This window comes from Crocodylus siamensis, chromosome 2 (assembly GCF_052110815.1).
Source record: "Crocodylus siamensis isolate JL-2025a chromosome 2, ASM5211081v1, whole genome shotgun sequence".
In the NCBI taxonomy this organism is placed as follows: domain Eukaryota; kingdom Metazoa; phylum Chordata; order Crocodylia; family Crocodylidae; genus Crocodylus; species Crocodylus siamensis.
Window position 1 is genome coordinate 145,411,773 of NC_143396.1, and position 15,980 is coordinate 145,427,752.

Here is a 15,980-nt window from a genome sequence, read left to right on the forward strand (position 1 = left end):
ATTTTTTTTTTACATCTTTTTTTTTCAATGGAAAACTTAAGTGTTCTTGAGTCAAGCAGCAGAACTTTCAGAAAAATAGCCAGTACTGCAAGACTTGTAATGAAGTTGTGAGAACTGGCAGCCCTGCAGGCAAGAAAAGACTCTCATTGCTTCCAAAAAAACTACTCACCTCAGTAAAGATCAAAACCCAAATAAGCAATTTCCTCTCCTTGTTCCTCTCAGAATTTGCAGCCTTGACTCCTTCTGTCACACTTCCAGGACTTCCAGGCACCTTGAAAAGAGAAGATGCCGGGGAGATTTGGTGTCAGCTTACAAATATGTCAGGGGAGAGCGTCAGGGGCTGGACGAACAAGTATTCACCAAAGTGCCCCAGGGGAAAACCAGGAGCAGCGGTCATAAACCCCTAGAAGAAGGTTTCAGACTGGATATAAGGAAAGACCGGGTTCATGTGACCAGACTCCGGAATAGACTCCCAGTGGAGGTTGTGCAAGCACCTACCCTGGAGATCTTGAAAAGGAGACTGGATGCAAACCTTGGTGGGGTTATTTGACTCCAGCAGTCTTTCCTGCCCAGAGTGGGGGACTAGACCTGATGGTCTCATGAGGTTCCTTCCAGCCCTAAACCTCTGTGAATCTGTGTGCTGAAAGTTAAGCATGGGCATAAGTGCTCTGCTGAAATCAGCAACAGTGCACAGCACATATAAATTATAATAGAGCTCTCTAATCAGCGAGGAAGTATATTTTCTATTTTACTCTTAGTGTTGTCTTTGTAACAGACTACTTCCATTGACAGCAGCGGCAGATTTATATTATGGGACAAAAGCCAATGGTAGCATATAGCTGTAGTTCTAGCCAGTAGAATACAGCTTAGTTATGCAGCGGCCACTCTGTTCTTTCACACTGTCTCACTGTCTTTTTTTTTTTAATAGTACCAGTGCATTATTTATTTATGGTCAATGGAAGGCCTGGAAACCACAGGAAGATCCTGACTGCCTGGCAGTGGGCTGACTACACTTTTGTAACTTATTTTCCAAAACGGGTCCAGTGACTCGACACGTGAAACTTGAGAGAGTCTCCTCCAAACCTGGTTCTCCTTTAGGTCGACTCCTGCCTGAAATCTTCCTGTTTGCTGAGGAGTAGGAAGATAAGTTGGCCATAGTTCTCAATGTGATGTTTTGGGGAAGTAATTCCCTAAAGCATGGGCACCCACAAGCTGAACCAGACTTTCATCCAGTCAGGCACTGAAGTAAGTGGGCAAATTTTCAAATGTGCTGAGCACACTGTGCTCTTTTGTAAGTCTGGCCATAAACATCCCAATGTGAACTACTGGGTACTAAGCTCTATTATAAATCTGCCCCATAAGCTGTAGCGTGTGGCTGCTGGGAACCTGCAGGGGCTGGTTTGTTGCCAGTCCCTGGGAATGAACTCTGGAAGTCTGGCTTCTGTGGCCAATGATCAATGGACATTTTTCTTTAACTCAGGGAGTAAAGCTGAAGTTCAAGATTTTTATTCCCATGCCTAAAGCATCACAGATCATTACAAAAGAAGAGTAGCTACTAACTGCCCACTACTAAAGGCAGATGCCTTCCTGCATTACCTCAGTGCAGTGTCATTACTTTCAGGACTGCTGTCCTCAACTTTGTGATGAGCATTTAGGTATAAGAAAGGGTGGGTACAGAGACAGTCTCCTTCCACAAGAGTCAGCAACTTAGAGAAACCCAATCCACCGGTATAATGACAATACATTTAAACACTGTAAATAACCCATTTTATTTTTAGGTATCTTTATTCATCAAAAGATACTTCAAAGATCACAAATAATTTTTGAGAGATGCTCTCATTTGTTTTTGTGGTGTTACTTCCACTAAGACACCACAGCTCCACCCTTAAGTGAATGCTATGAGTGGCGACATTATTTGACATCAGGAGAAAGTTAATTGAAATGTTTGCAAGTGACTATTTTTGTTAACGGTTTGGGTTTCTATGTTAAATTTTAGGACTAATTTTGTTATTAACTTACCTGGCAAATGGTACCTCGGACTTGAAGTGGAAATACAGAATGTACACATATACAGTTTTAATAACTTTTCATTTGTTATTGTTTGTGCAGGTAATTAAATACAGCAACTGAGCCAGGAATCAGTATCTGAGAATTTAAAGGGACACTGTTTGGTCAAGGTCAGTTTTGTGAAAACAAGAGCTTACAAATTCTTAAGCCAATAGAAATGTTTCCATGAGATTTTTTTTTTGTTGGTTCCAGTGGGAAAAGCTGTTTTAAATAAATAACCTTCTGAAGTATTTGCAATTCAAAAACAGCAATACCATGCATGCTTTTGAGAGCTAGAAAGTGCAATGTGATTAAAAATGTAAGTTAAACTACCCGGCTTATTTTCATTGTGTAAACTGAGTTGGGGAATGGGGGGCATGGAATAACATAAATAGTGATATTTCAATTAATTTAATATTTCTGAATAAGAAGGGTAAGTGCATTTAGTTTTTTACATTTTCATACTTAAAAGCATTTCCATTTAGCTCACCACTGTTATGCTTTATGAAGTGCTTCCCCTGTCATTTATGCTGGTATAAATTGGGAGTAGCTCTACTGATGTCAGTTGAACCACACTGGTGTGAAAATGAAGTTAGTGCAAAGAGAATGGGAACCCCAGGGTTTTAACTTGTCAGCGTCCCATCTAGCCAAAACACAATGTTGGGTGACTAGATGAAGGGGCATTCTATATGTTAGATATCTAAGTGGATTTTGGCACCTGTGTGTGCTCTTTTCCCATGATTTTCAAGTGCCTGAAAAATCATTAACTAACAACTCTTGTAGAATGCTGTCATTTTATTTTTAAGACTAAATCACAGAAATAACTGAGGAAGGCCCACCCACCACAGGTTTTTTAGGAACCTGAGCAGGGTGGAGTAGGATCAGACTTAGGTGCCTAACAGATGGAATAGAAATTTGGCCAAAGAGTTTATTACAAGCATTTAATTGATTTATGTTTGTACACTTAACTCTGTTCAATACTTCTTCCAAAATTAGCCTTAGCTATATGGTATAGATTGTGGGTGCATGTGTCTGTAAATATCCCTCAGGATCCCAGAAAACAAAGCCCAAGCCATTCATTTTCTACTATATTGTCTATACTGTCTTTCTGCTTTCTAAAACTGTGATCCCACCCAGACATGTTTGGTCTAGCATTGTTTGTATTAAGTGGTTTGGTGGGGGTTAGAATAGTAGGGACACATACATAACTTTTTACCTTGATCTGCAAAATGCGACGTACAGTGAATAAGTTCCTTTTGCTGAAGCAGATAGGCCAAGACTTCTCAGTGGAAACATGGATGGGGCATGAGTAATGAGTGTACTACAACATGACAATAGATAAAGCAATAATTAGTTGACTATAATGGGAGTGCCTTAAACAAGGTGCTAAAATCAGAGAATCCTAATGCTGGATACACTTGATATCTCCACCTCCTGGGAAGAATACTTGGCCCGATCTGGCTGGTTGCATAGATTCCTGACTTGTATTGATGAATTCTACCTGTCTCAGGAAGTATATGAGTTAACCAGAGGAAATGCCATCCTATCCGTGCTTCCCTTGCACCACACTCACATATACATGTGACTGTCAAAGCCCCATGTTGAGCTCAGGGCCACAATGGGCACGTGCATACCCTGCAGTCAAGATTGGGGCTGTAATGGTCACTGCACAGACCCCTAGGATGGTATCAGGGCTTCAGCAGCTGCTGCAGAGACCTTCTAGGCCCATATCAGAGCAGAGCCAGGCACTGGACAGCTCCCCCGAGCCAAGATGGAACAGACACCCCAGGCTGGGATCAGGAGCATGCTGGGCCCTGTATGGACTTCCCCAGTCAAGATGGGCACTGCATTAAGCCCTGTACAGACCAGCCACATGTGCAGACCAGCACAGGCTGAGATTGGAAGCAACCCAGGCATGGGACACAGTCACAAGTCAAGGATTGGGGCCAGGGGAGATGTTGCATCTCCCTCAAGCCAAGAACAGGTAGTGTACACATGAGTTCAGGAATATGCCAGGTACCATCAAGACTTTACAGGCCAAGGTGGTGGCTGTGCAGATGCACCCAGGCTGAGACTGAGGCTGGGTATGGTACAAAGTTCAAGCTGAAGTCAGAGACACAACACTAGGCATTGAGCAAACCCCAGTCCCCTGCCCCAGCCAGGATCAGGGCAGTACAGATCCCCTCGATGCTGAGTGTTCACGAGTAAGTGCACGTGCGTGTGTGTGTTTGCACATGTGCATGTGTGTGTAAGGAGAGCTGTGTGTGCACATTGGTATCTGCACACTTCGGAAGACCTGACAGACTTAGAGAAGCGGAAAGCAGGAAGGGAAGCAGGTAGGACTGGGGAGGACAGTAAAGGGACCTAACCCAGACTAATCTCACCCATCAGTATATGCACTATACCTACAAGCCTGGGTCCCACCGCCACATCCCAAGCTGTGCAGACACTGGCCAATGCACAGTGCCCCCATCCCAACTCCACACCCCAAATCCCAAGGCAGCAGGCAAGGAAATCACAGAGCAAACCTCATATACAAGCTTAAAAGGGGCCCTACCCTCAGCTCCCAAAAAGCTCCCAACTAACCTAGGACTGACCCCAGGCTCCTTGTCAGCTCCTAAACTAGGCCAGTCCCACCACCTGCCAACAGTCCAATTAAATCAGTGCTCCTCTCCACATCTTAAAAGCTGTGCACCCAGATTTACCCACTCCAATTAACTAAACAACCTTTAGCTCTGTCACAATCCAACCACATCAAACGACCCCACCCACCACTCTGGATGTACCCATCCAATGCAACCACAACCCAAACCACTGGGCCACAAGCAACCAAGCCTCAGCCTCCCACCAACTCCAAACCACCAGGCTATATAGCAACAAGTTAATGCCAAGAAATCCTCTGATCCTGGAATCCCACTGACTGCATGCCCCAAGATTTTCAAACATAAAGCCTCTGCAAACGTGGTGGCTACACCCCAAGGGACAGGAGGGAAGAAGAAGGGGGAAAAGAGCCAACCGAGAGATGGCATCCATACAAGCCCAGGATCCAACACACTAAGGTAGAAAATGGAGAAGGACCAGGGAATTAGAGTCAAGAGAGAAGCATAAGAACCAGGGCCCAGGATGCAGAAGAAGGGATAGCAAACAAGATTGGCACATAATGTACCACGGAGGGCCCCAAGGCAGAATTCGGGGACAAGAAACCCAGGGCAGAGAGGTGGGAGGAGGAGCAGGGCTTGACAGCCTAGGTGCCCAGAGCTGACAGAACAGAGCAGACAAAGATAGCAGGGGAAAAGAAGGAAGGGGGGAGCAGGTGGGGAAAAGGCACAGCAGGGAAGAGCACCAAAGGTTGGGGAAACCAAGAGGAGGAGAGGAGGAAAAGGGAGACAACAGCTATGAGGACAGCATGAGGGCCGCCTTGGAGACTGCAGGGAAAAGGGGACTGCAAAGCAGATAGGGAAATGAGGAAGAAGGGCATGAGACACAAGAAGCCCAAAAGCTGGGGGTCAAGAGATGAAGAGGCAGCAGGAAACAGAATGGAGCGGAGAGGGGAGGTTATGGAGTGTGCGTGAGGCAGCTGCAGCAGCAAAGTCACTTGGCTGGGTGGGGATGAGAGACCAAGGATGCAAGGAAGGGAGGATACCAGAACAACAGAGGGAGAAAGGAAGAGATGCAGATATCAGGGCAACTAACAGAATGACAGACTAGGACAGGAAGCGCAGCACAGGAAAGGGATGACAGACTGAGAGGACAAGAGGCTGGTGGAAGAGAAAATGAAATGGGGAGAGATGACATTGGGCTGAAACAGGACCTGCCCCCCAACCTTTAAGACTGGTGCAACCAAAGACCATGCACTCCCCAACCCAGCAGTTCAACTCTTGATTCCTCAAGTATTGCAACTGGGAAAGCCTCAAAAGTACAGGAGCTGTTTGTGCTGAGTATCTTCAGAGAGGATTTGGATTTCAACTCCAAAATAAAATGAAACTACCTAAAATCAGAGGACTGGCACTCTAGAACCCACTTCCTTTATGGCAAGCTTTTGCAAGAGGCACCAGCCTCAAAGGGGCTACAGCCAGGTGAAGCAGCTGAAGAATTACACTGAAAGCAGGTTTCTGGGTTTCTCTCTGCCAATGGCCCTGCACTGTGATGAGAATGGAACAGCCAGGTCCCCTGGATGCAGCAAGAGTCAAATGTGTCTGATGTGAGAGGAGAGAAGGGCAGGAATTCATAGAAGGGGAGTAGGCCATTGGCTAAGGGGGTGGATTTAAACTGGTTTGAAAAAAAGAAATGGGTCCCGGTCAAGAGGACCCATACGTTCGCCCACCTCTGGCCCACACTTAAAAAAATAAATAAATAATAAATTAAAAAATTAAACCCTTCATGGACAGGCCTGCGCCCTGAAAGAAGAGGCCATAGGTGGCCACAAACAATTTCCTTTTACCTGCCAGCATCATGCACAGTCCAGGAGATGCAACAAAAGCCTCCAAGGCTGCTGGCTTCTTCGTGCTCAGGCCTCAACAGTCACGGCTGTCCCAAAATGCAAAAAGAACAGAAATAACCCATTTTCACCAAGATTGTTGAGGCCCAAGCACAAAGAAGCCAGCAGTCCTGGAGGCTTTTGTTGTATCTCCCGGGCAGTGCATGATGCTGGCAGACGAAAGGGGGATGTTTGTGGCTGCCTATGGACTCTTCTTGGAGGGCACAGGCCCGTTTGATTTTTTTGATTTTTTTTTAAATTTATTTATTAAGCGTACTGGCAAGGCTCCAAGGTGGAAAAGTGCAGGCCTCGGCGTGGCATGCTGAACCCCATCTGGTCCACACCGATGCCCAGATTTAGGCCCTTGCTTCAATCGAAGCAATTGGAGTGTGTATGTGGAAGGGGAACTTTTGGGGGCCAAAATGGTTTTTTTTGTTCTTTTTTAATTTTGGGGCAGCTGAGAGTGTTGAGACCCAAGCATGAAGAACCCAGCAGCCCTGGAGGCTTTTGTTGTACCTCCTGGGCAGTGCATGATGCTGGTAGGCAAAAGGGGGATGTTTGTGGCTGCCTATGGCCTCTTGCAGGGCACAGGCCTGTCTGACAAGGATTTGAATTTTTTTTTGGATTTATTATGTGTGGGCTGGAGGTGGGCAAATGTATGTATGTGACTGTGGGATTGGAGAAGGCAGAGACATGGGAGTGAGCTTTATTTCTGCTACTTATTTGGCCTAGAGGGGAGTATGCTGAATCTGGGGCAATAGAATCACAAGTTCAAACCTAGGTGTGTGCCCAGGCTCCCAGCTAGACCCCTAGGTCCAAGGATTTTTTTCTACCATGACACATGGAAGCTGCCATGGTCCCCAGAGCCAAACAGAGTAGTGGCAAGGCTCCAGGTGAGAAAGTTGGGGCGTTGGCGTGGCATGCCAAACCCCAAAATGGATTTGGCATGCCACACCAAAGCCTAGATTTAGGTCCTGGCTTCAATCAGAGCATTCGGAGTGTGTGTGAGGAAAGGGAACTTGTGGGATCAAAATGGGATTTTTTGGGCCCCAACTTTCTGACCTGGAGTCTTGCCACTACTCAGTTTGATTCTGGGGACCGTGGCAGCTTCCATGTGTCATGATGAAAAAAAAAACCTCAGCCTAAGGGGTTCAGCTAGGAGTCAAAGCACATACCCAAGCTTGAACTTGTAATTCTTTGGACTGGGAATCAAGAGCCAAAGCCCTAGGCTACACAGGGAGGTCAATACATACCTAAGCTCATTCCCATGTCCCTGCCTCCCCAGCACCACACACATACATACATTCACTCACTTCCAGCCCACACTTAAAGAAAAAAAAAATTAAACCCTTCATGGACGGGCCTGTGCCTTGCAAGAAGAGGCCATAGGCAGTCACAAACAATTCCCTTTTACCTGCCAGCATTATGCACAGCCCAGGAGATGCAACAAAAGCCTCCAAGGCTGCTGGCTTCTTTATGCTCGGGCCTCAACAGTCTCGGCAAAATGCAAAAAGAACAAAAAAACCCCATTTGGGCCCCCAAAGTTCTCTTTCCTCACACACACTCTGTGTCCTCCAATTGAAGCACGGGCCTAAATCTTGGCCTTGGCATGCCACACCGAGGCCTGTACTTTTCCACCCGGAGCCTTGCCACTACTCTGGTTCTGGGGCCCATGGCAACATTCATGTGTTGTGGTGAAGAGTAAAAAATCCTGGTCGGGGTGTCTGGGCACACACCCAGGCTTGACCTGGCTATCTTGTGTGAGGCTTGCATGCAGTCTGTTAAAGCTTCCTGCTATAGAGTCTCAGCACACACCCAGCCACCATAGCCACACCACGTACACACACACACTGTCACTTACACCCCCTTACTGCCTACATGAAATGCAGAGTAGGTCTGTATTTTGAGCTATCATGCAGCCACCTCTAGCTACACTTTTTGTAAACACCGAAATCAATACAAAAATATTTTAAAATAAAATTAAAATAAGATATAGTAGATGTTGTGTGTGTGTGTATACATACATTTATATATCTTTTTCCCGGTTTCCAGATTGCAGCACCCTTCCTTCCAAAAGGAGTAGTTCTGGGGCAACAGGAGGGACTGCTGATGGCAAAGGTCAGGGTCTAGGGGTGGGACTTCTGGCCCCAATATGGTGACCGGGGGTGGGGCAACTGTCAACGGGCAGGGCTACCCATGTGGCCCTTGACAGCTCCCCAAATATTGGTAAGTGGCTCTCCGCCCAAAATAATTGCCCACCCTTGCCCTACAGGATCATGGACCACAGGGAAAGAGTGTGGATGAAGAATGGTCGTTCCACAAGGCTATGATCCTCACTGCACAGAAGTTGTCCATACCTGTGTAGCAAAACCCCCAGTTTTTCTTTCTTTCTTTTTTTTTATTTTATTGCATTCGCTCCCCTTCTCCAACCATATAGATAAGTATAAGTAAGCTAAGATGTAGGATAAGCTTTAAACATTTTTATTTTGGTAGCAAGTTTTTGGTTTTGTATCCACTGTTTTATATTGTATTATTATTAGGTTTGTATTGATTTTTACTGTTGTATATTGTATTATTATCATTTTTGTATTGATTTTATTGTTTCATATGGTTATTGTATGGTTTAGGCCTGTGTTTGTAAGTGAACCAAAGTCATGTCAAGTTTCCATTTTATATGTCGAGTCTCCACCTTGTGTCCTCTGCCTGGGCATCCCCTGTGTGTTGCAACTGTATGAGTCACATATCCCTCCCATGTAAATTGGTTCCCAAATGAATGAGTGTGATTGGAAATGATTGAAATACAATGGTAGCAGGCCTCTACTGAATGGCCTGTAATGACTGGGCCATCACCTCACATTGATCCATCCAGGAACCACGGACCTCAACCAGGAACAGAGACAAGATCAGATTTGAAAGGCAAAAGACCCTGCAGAACCAAAAACTCTCACCATGACCCGAAACTGCACATCCCTGCATAGAGCACACGTGCTCAGTATGCCAGGGGCTGACCCTTGCCTGGGCATGCCTCCTGTCACTAGGGTCACACAAAGTCTGCCTCTGTAAAAAGGGGCAGTGAAGACAGACCCAGTGGGATGCCCTCTCCATGTAGACCAGCACCATGCCACACCACCTATCCACCCAGAGGCCCTGCCAGCAACCTCCCTCTGGACAACATCTCCTGGACAAGGACCCCTTTCCAGTCTGGACAGGTAGATATTACCTGCATACCTCCTCCTACAATTTGGACTCTCTCTCTCTCTCTCTCTCCTCGTGGACTTCAGCCCCTCCACCAAGCCTCTCTAATCCCTGCTGCCATTTAGTGTGCGTGCATGCATGCATGTGCATGTGTGGGTGCAAGGGAACCAATTTGGCATTGTGTCACCATCTCCCCTGTTCAATAAAACCACTGTCATTTGCAACCCCAAGTTGGGTCATGTTTTACCGAATCCCAGTCCCTTCCCTATCTTAAATTCCAGCCTCGTTCTCTCTCAGCCCCAGTTCCCACCCTCTCTGCTAGTTTCCCGATCTTCTTCCAATTCCATCCCCCCTTTTCTGCCACCTCTCAGCCTCTCTTTGCTTTCCTGCTGTCCCTGGTGCCTGCTGCTTTTCCTGTGATTTTCTGCTGCCCTTCAGGCTCCCCCCACCCTGTAATCTCCCCCCCACCTCAGCTTCCCAGCTCCTATTAGGTGTCCTGCAGTTCTCTCCAGCTTCCAGCACCTGCTGCTGCTTTCTGCAACTTCTCTAGCTGCTCTGGAGCCATCCTCTGGCTCCCCGCACCCAGAGCCCTTCTTTAACACCCACACTTTTCCTTAGTCCCATTTTTCCCTCTCCCTACCTACCTTTTCAGCTCCCCCCATAGCTGTGCTCCCATTGCTTCCCTGTTCTGCAGGCTTTGGGTGTTGTCTTTTAATCAATTAAGATCAATTAACCCAAAGTTACCCCCAAGCCTCTGTTCTTCAGCCCAGGCCCCTGTAGTCTACTGGTTCTAATCCCGGTCCTGGTAACTTTAACTCCCTACACTTCTACCTTCTTACCTTAACCTTTCCCCAGGTATCCCAAGTACACCAAGCACATACATACATGTATACATATCACAATACCCAACTTAGGAACTCACTTGTGTGTATGTATAGGTGGATGAGATGTGTGTAAATTAGTGAATGCACATGTACACACATACACATACATATATAGATATCACTGTGTGTGTGTGGTATATGAATTAGTAATCCACATATGTGTATTGAATATGCAGGTGTTGGCAACTGATTTTGTCTAAATTTGGTGTGTGTAGTGTGCGTGAACCTAGACTAATTATTTTTAACATGTGTGTCTCTGAGTTGCTAGTGTGAGTGTGTGTGCATGTGTATGGCATTGTGTGCATGATATACACAATTGCACATATACAAACACGCAAATCAATCAGGTGCATACATATGCACATTACCAGCTCAGGCACATACACCATACACCCAAAAAGTTAGACACAGATCACTAATTCGTATATCATGCACACAATACCATATATATATATATATATATATATATATATATATATATTTATACACACACACACACGCACGCAATAATTAGTCTAGGTTCACAGCAAAATAGATATCACAGAGATGATCACCTACCAACAGTCAATGTAGAGGTGATGAAACAACAGCTAGAGAAGGTGGATATATATAAGTCAGCAGGACCAGATGAAGTCCATCTGAGAGTGCTGAATGAACTAGCCAAAGTCATCACAGGACCACTGGTGAGCCTCTCTGGGAAGTCATGGCACTCAGGAGAGGTCCCAGAAGACTGGAAGAGGGCCAGTGTTGTGCCCATCTTCAAGAAGAGGAGGAGAGAGGACCCAGAGAACTGCAGGCCGATCAGCCTGGCCTCAATCCCAGGAAAAATCTTTGAAAAATTTCTCAAGGAATCCATATGTGATAAACTAGTAGAAGGCAAAAATCTGAATGACAGCCAGTACAGTTTTGTCATGGGTAGGTCATGTCGGACTAATCTCATCTCCTTCTATGACTAGGTTACTGTCCACCTGGATAAGGGAGATGAGGTCGATGACATTTACTTGGACCTTTGACGTGGTGTTCCATGAAGCTCTCAAAGTAAAACTGGAGGACTATGGGCTCAACAATTCAATGGTAAGATGGGTGGGAAACTGGCTGCAGGGTCGGACCCAGAGAGTACTAATAGACGGTTCTATGTCGACCTGGCAGAAGGTAGCCAGTAGCCTCTTCAAGGGCCAGTATTGCCCTAAGTGTTGTCAATGGTAAAAGTCCTGTCATATGGTATCAAAGATGGGCTCCAACCATTCCAGATACCCAGATTACTGGGGAGACTGATATCTTCCAATTCTGCCCAAAACCTCAAATCTCATTGTGCTCATTTTTTTGTAAGTACCAGCAAGCATACAACCCTCCTCAGTAAACTCTTAACTTTAGTGTTACTTCACCTCCCAGTCATGCTCATCTGGGTGCCACTGTAATATGAAGAAATGGGACTGATGTACTGATAAATTTTCCAGCTTGTTATAGCCTGTTATTTGATTGCACTAAAATTAACATTTACAGTAAAATTACAGTTTTCACAATCATCATTCAAGCAAAGTTCATTCCAAGTATATATAGGGAAGCAGACTTGTTGAAGTACAGTAAGAGAAATGCATGAAGGGAGAAGAAGAATATCATGAGAAGATTTTTAAAGATAATCTGGGCAACAGAGCTGCATGAAGGCCTACGTCAGTACTATTCAGAAACTTGCTGTTCAGAGGAAGATTAAAAGAATTTGGGAGGAATAAAGCATCAGACCATTACCTTTCACTTACAACAGGCCTGTATATTCCTCTGAAAAATATAGGCATATGTGTCTAATAATAGTAATGTCAATGACTAAGTAAATGAAATAACTAAATTAATAACTTAGTATTAACAAATATAAATAGCTTCATGAAAAATACTCTTTTCTAGTAGTTCACATCAGCTTCTTTACAACGATGTCAAATGTTGTGGAATGTAGCCAAATAATTTCAAGTACAAAAGGGCAAGTGAACACATCTTGGATTCTATGGTGGGAGATTACTGGGGTTTAGCATAAGACCTTGTGAAGTCATACTTAAGTTACTGTGCTACAATTGGTTGCTTAGAAGCTCAAACAAAGCTTAAATTCCTGCAAGTTAGTACCAGGGTAGCTCATATGTCCAGGTATTGACACTCAAAGAACATAAGCAGCACAACATTGTATCAGATTTCTCTTCAGACTTTAGAAAATCTCCTCAAAGGCTGCTCTCTCTTAGATCCTCCTCTGTGGCACTCCAGCAAGGTATGTGGGATCTCAGTTAGCCTTTAAATATGTCGCCAGGTAAAACTCAAAGTTGTATTTTTTTCATGAAATGCTAATGTCAAGAAACAGGTAGAATGTTCTTTATTTTCCTCTTTATTGAGCTGCTTCTGTGATGTTTGTATATGTGCCTGCATTTTAATTGGAAATTGTATTGCTGCTGAAGAAAGGAAGTCTCTGGAGTGACTACCTTGCCTTTGCTTTTTTGTCTGGCATGAAGGCTTTGCAAGCTGCACAATAGCCTGTGTAGGTGGCAGCCGGGCTCCAGATACCCCAGTTCAGAGAGTACAAGACTCTAACGCTTGAGGTGCAATCTCTTTCCTGGGCCTGCTCAGTCTGTGCAGTAACTGTGTAATCCACAAGGAAGTCTTAGTATATGTTTAAAGTAAAGATACCAAAGCCAGCTTTGAACTCACTTATTAGGGTGTCAATAGCAGGATAGTTGTGACGGCGTGAATAGCAGGCTAATTGACCTACTGAGAAGTTATTATTGTGACTGCAGGGTGGACATGCCTTCAGATTGCTTGAAGTCCTGCAGGGAGTGAGAGGTCATGAAACTCCTCCCCACTGTTTCATTTTTCAGAAGAAATAGAGGCTACAACTAAGGATAGGGCTTTGTACAGCACAGGACAGGCTCCTGTGGTTGACACAGGATGGATCACAGTCTGGTCCACAAAAGTTCAGACTCCTTGGGTGCATTCAGATGACCATGCACTTGCAGTACATGGCACCACAGACCCCTCAGTAGAACTGCATACCACATGCACCCCATATGCAGGTATTCCCAACACTGCTAATTTGCAGTGTGGAAATTCTGGTGTCAAAAAAATCTGCACCTAAAAAAAGTGGGGCAGTGCACATGACAGCAGCATGTGCCACCCAAAACCAGAGCCTGGCCAGCTGGACCCATGTTCCGGCTGCCAGCCAGGCTGCCTGCTGCTGGATCGTTGCAGCTGCAGCCATTGGCACCCCCAGGTAAGGCTGCGGGGGGCACCCCAGGTGCTGGTCCCAGCCTCCTCTACCCCACCTGAGGTAACATGCTGTATGCCAGAGTGCACATGCATGGGTGTTCCCCAGGGAGAAGCAGCAGTGGGGACATATTGTGCCACTGCTGTTTGTCCCCAGGGAAAAGCATGTTCTTGCTTGTGGGGATGTGCCCCATGTATATTTCTACTTAGTCTCCCCAAACCTCTGCAAGGGTTGAAGTGTGGACTCTTCCTTGGTTTCATCACCTCAGCACCCAAAACAGATTCAAAAGTAGGAAAATACCAGGGTTTGTGGCCATGTAATGCTATTTTAGGCATTGGTGTCATCACCTGGATTCCTGGGTCTCCTTTCAGACAGTGGTATCCAAGGAATGAAATATGTTTTTTAGAAACTGTTAGATCTGACTGACCCTCTGTGCTGAAAAAACAGATGTACTTGATTTTCCTGTCCCATCCCCTGCATAAACTGGTGGGGGGAAATAAACACATTTTCACAAAGGCCTTTCTACTGCTTTGATGGTGCAAGTGAGACTTAGGCCCAGATGTAACAACAGAGCCAACCTCAACCTCCTGATTTTGGTTTCTTCCAGGAAATGATGTAAGTCCTCTATCACTAGACTGATTCAAGGCCCATTTAACAGTTCCCAGCACTATTTATACGAACTCCTCAGTCTTGCTGGGAAGAGTCACTTTGTAAGAGAGGCTTTACCCTGCTTCAATTGCACCTGCAGTGGGATGTTATCATTGCTGGCCTTGGCATCCTATAAAGCCCCCATAGCCTTTACCAAGTGGAAGAGAACATTGTCTCCACTTTGACAATCTCTTGGCTTTGACCTTGGCAATCTGTCATCTGTTGATGTTTTGTTTCCAGCCCTTTTATTAGAGCAAGGAGTTCTTTCTGAGCCACATAAAGAGAATTCCTCTCCCTCCTGAATTGGGAAGAAAGTCCCTTGAGGGGAGGAGAGGCCATTATTATAAGTTTTCCACCTCCCTATGGTTTTCCACAGAGTGGACCCTATGCTACCAGGAAAACATTTCAGATGGCTTGGCTCATTTTAGTCCTAAATCACTCAGCAAACCACAAAGCCAGGATTGGCAAACTGATGTGACCTTTTTAAGTTTTGGGTGGCACGTAAGGACTGAAACCTTGTTGTGATGATTGAGGCTTACATCTGTACAGTTTGTGCTGTAACCACTGGGAACAAAAGTAGGCAACAAGAGTATCACAGTAATCTATAGCAGATGCTTCCACTGCCAATCAAACAACAAGATGTTCTTTTTTAAATACATAGGGGGTAAAAAGAAGGTACTGGGTAACGTGGGGCCTCTGCAAGACATGCTAGGAAATCTGGTCATCACACTAGATGACGAAGCTAACCTATTTAACAATTTCTTTGCCTCCATTTTCCTGAGCAGGGACTGGATCAGCCCCCACACCGGGACCTCTGCAGGCCCCAGGGGAAGCGGACCCACGCCTAGGGTCAGTGAGGACCTAGTCAGGGAACTTCTGGAGGGACTGGACATATTTAAATCAGCACAACCTGACGATCTCCACCCCAGAGTGCTGAGGGAATTAGCAGAGGTCATTGCGGGACCCCTGACACAGCTTTACGAGCACTCATGGTGCTCTGGTGTGGTGCCAGAGGACTGGAAAAGGACCAATGTGGTTCCCATCTTCAAAAAAGGGAGAAAGGAGGACCCAGGAAACTATAGTCCAGTTAGTCTTACCTCGATCCTGGGTAAGCTTTTTGAGAGAATTATTCTGACACATGTCCACGAGGGGCCAGGAGGGGGGATTATGCTTAGTGGCAACCAACATGGGTTCATTAGAGGCAGATCCTGTCAGACCAACCTGGTGGCCTTCTATGACCAGGTCACAAAATCCTTAGACACAGGGGTAGCAGTGGATGTAGTCTTTCTGGACTTTAGGAAGGCCTTCGACACTGTCTCTCACCCCATTCTCATTAAAAAACTAGGGAACTGTGGCGTCAACACCTACACAGTCAAATGGGTCACTAGTTGACTGGAGGGCCGCACCCAGAGGATGGTGGTAGACAGGTCATTTTCAACCTGGAGGGGGCAAAAAGCACCCTGTTCAAATTCGCAGACAACACTAAGATGTG